Genomic DNA, 3,388 nt, shown 5'->3' with positions numbered 1-3,388 from the left:
GATTTTGTCACTGTTGGTTTTTTTTTTTTAAATATTTCTAATATTCCTCTTTTTCTCTGTAAACATTTCCCACACTTGTTTCTTCTTTTTTTCTATTTTTAAATGTAGTCATTACTCACCAGAGTTCCTCTTTTTCCATTACTTACCATATCACTTCATTGACAAAATTTCACGGGGATGTAGTTTTAGTCTTTTTTAAAGAGCTGGTGGCTTCTGTTATTTCATAAGTTTCTGCACAATGGAGATGATCTGCTGTTAGAGTATTTATTTCTTTATTTTTATTTATTTCATTTTATTATTATTGTTTTTTTTTGAGACAGAGTCTCACTATGTGGCCCTCGGTAGAGTGCCATGGCATCACAGCTCACAGCAACCTTCAACTCTCGGGCTTAAGTAATTCTCTTGCCTCAGCCTCCCAAGTAGCTGGGATCACAAGTGCTTGCCACAATGCCCGGCACTTTTTTTTGGGTTGTAGTTGTCATTGTTGTTTAGCTGGCCCAGGCTGGGTTCAAACCCACCAGCCTGGTTGTATGTGGCTGGCGCCATGACCACTGAGGTACGGGCACCGCCCCGCTGTTGGAGTATTTAAAACAACTATCCTGGGCATGAAATTTACGGAGCACCCTGCCTTTGCTGAGAATGAGCACACTGTCCTTTACTGTCCTCTGGGACGGGTGCGGGCAGAGTCTGGGGCTGGCCTGTTTCCTGCCCACACACCGGCTCTCTGCCTGGCGGCCTGTGAGACTCCTCCTTTACCCCCAGGGTTCTGTAACCTCAGGACATTCCAGGTGGGGGAGTCACTAGGATTAGTTTTTTCTTCTCTGGGACTCTGTGTGGTTTTTCAATTGCAGCTCCAAGGTTCTCTTTATGTCAGGACAGTTTTTGGTTAAAGTATTTTTGCTTGAGGCATTTCTGTCCCTCTTCGTAGGGAACGGCCAGTGTACACCTGTAGGTGGACTCTCCTTTCTCTGTCTCCTCTGCCTATTCTTGCTTCCGCAAACACTTCAATATTGTCTTTATTTCAATTTCATTTTATGCACCTTGGATGAATCTGGAGAGATCCTGGTCCAGCGAGTCTACAATGGCTTCCTATGGTTTTCTAGACGAAGAAGATGGTCATAAGAAAGTAATAGGAACAAAGAAACAAAAGAAAAACAAAACGCTCACATGAATTTAGTACGGAAGAAGTGCAAAAACTTAAGAAGCTATTCACACACATAACTTACCCTGATTTTACAAACAAAGAAGAACTGGCAAAATGTTTCCGTAACTGATAACTGGTTCCAGAATAACAGAGCCAGACTTCCACCCAAAGACAGATGCAGAATATTTGCTATCTGTAAACAATGTAATGTCCTCATGCACTTTTGAATGTCCAGAGTACCCAGGCTGCAGCTCCCATCTACACCGCCAAGCAGAGCCTTTCTTGAGCCCAGAAGATTCTCATGGATAGAGATGGTTCCTCCTCTCTGGAGAAACAGGGAATTCCTAGTCAGCAAGTGGGCCCTACTTGTTCCTCTCTGGTCACAGGCACTATAAAGCAAACAGGTGGCGCTTTGCAGGGTCAAGATCACACAGGAAGTGAGCATTCTCCTCCTGTCCTTTTCCTCAGCAGCTCACCTTCCCGCTCCTACATCTTCTGTGCTGTACTTTGTAAGAGAAAGGACTGACCCTGGGGAAAGCCAGTGTGCAAACCTTTTTCCTTCATGTTATCCTTCTAGTGAGCATGGAGTGAGGAAGCAGCAGGAAGAACAGGAGAAAGAATATTTAAAAAAAAAAACCTGTTTACTATTGGAATATCAGCAGCAGAATGACTGGCCATGTTACCTGGAGCAGCACCAACAGCCCCAGAATTATCAAAGAAGGACGCTGTTCCAGGAGCAGCTGACAATGGACATGGGTCTTGGGGATCTAGGGCAGCATTTGGACTCCCCTTAGTTGCAGCTGCAGGTTCAGTTTCCTCAAAATAATGGAGAGCCTCTCTGCTTTCAACTTCAGCAAGCACCTCCTCAAATAGGGGCAACTCATCACTGCTGCCCTGGGGCAAAGTATGCAGCAAGAAGCTTCAGATCAACCCAGGGCTCAGATGCAGCAGCCACCACTGCTGCCCCTGGGGCAATGTATCCGGCAAGGGACTTCAGATCAACCCAGGGCTCAGATGCAGCAGCTATGGGTTGAGGGATCTCCAAGGGTCCACCTCAGGGACCAGGGATGCAGTTCTAGGAAGTAGTGCTAAGCTTCAGACAGCCTCAGCCAGGGATTGGCTCACAGTCACCCATGCAGAAGCCCAAGGCAAAGGCATTTCCAGAAATATCCACATTAAAAAAAATTTTTTTTTTAATTAAAATATTTGTTTAAACTGTCATTAGGAGATTCCATGAGCTGTTGGTCCCTTGGTCCCTTCTCTGGTAGAGAAGCAGTGTCTATGTGTGTTATAACCCTTGACCATATAAGTTCAGAGAAGCCTGGAAAAGCCTGACCTACAGCATGGAGTGAAAAATGCACAAGCACAAAGACAGCAAGAGCGTCCACCCGTGGCTGGACTGGCATGAGCATTGGGAGATACGATGGCTGAGGTGTGAAGTGGAGGGCCTGGCCTGGGAAGGTCCTACCACAAAAAGCAGCAGCTGAGCCTGTGTTCCTGACTGCCCTTAGAGCTGGCACCCCAATGCAGACACTAAGTGGAATGACATCTTATGCAAAAAGGGCATCTTGCCCTCGAAGGAAACTCTGAACGAATTGAAAAAAAAAGAAAAAAGTCAGAAAAGGAGGAGCAGGGAATCCTCCAGTAAGCGGAGATGAAAACATGCGGATAGGACTGGGGAAGAGCTGGAAGGTCACAAAGATGAATTTAAAGAAGAGGATGAATGCACCATTGAAATGTACATGCAGCAAAGCCTGGCTGAGTGGAAAGCAACTGAACTGAAAAATAAGTGTTCGGTTTTGCACATCTCAGGAAAGAATTATGTGCAAGAAGTCTTGCCAAAGCCAGTGAGGGCTTGTGGGTAATCTTGTACCTTTACAAACGAGTGGTTCCCCTCTGTGCCCTGATAAATCAACACTTCAGCAAACTTTCCAGGAAGTTTTCTGATGTCAAATTTATTAAAACCATTTCAACAGACCTATCAGGATAATACCCAATTACCCTGATAGGTATCTGTCCATGACATTTGTTTCCCTTGAAGGAGGTATCAAGCCTCCATTAATTGGTCCTCTTGGTGTTTGGTGGCATGAACCTGACAAGAGGTGAGTTGGAGTAGAAACTGAGTCTGAAACAATCAAGACAGACTTGGAAGAGAACCTTGAGAAACCGACTGAAGACGCGTTGCTGTCCTCAGGGCAGCACTCTGTCCCCATGAAGAGGGACAGGGACTCTGAGGGTGACTAA

General features: G+C 45.5%; 1 pseudogene; it reads left to right on the top strand.

The window, feature by feature from the left end:
• The first annotated feature begins 544 nt into the window (after positions 1-544).
• Positions 545-3,388, top strand: LOC128571152 (phosducin-like protein 3; annotated as a pseudogene).

This window comes from Nycticebus coucang, chromosome 18, assembly GCF_027406575.1.
Source record: "Nycticebus coucang isolate mNycCou1 chromosome 18, mNycCou1.pri, whole genome shotgun sequence".
Taxonomy (NCBI): Eukaryota; Metazoa; Chordata; class Mammalia; order Primates; family Lorisidae; genus Nycticebus; species Nycticebus coucang.
This window is presented reverse-complemented; position numbering and strand designations above follow the sequence as displayed.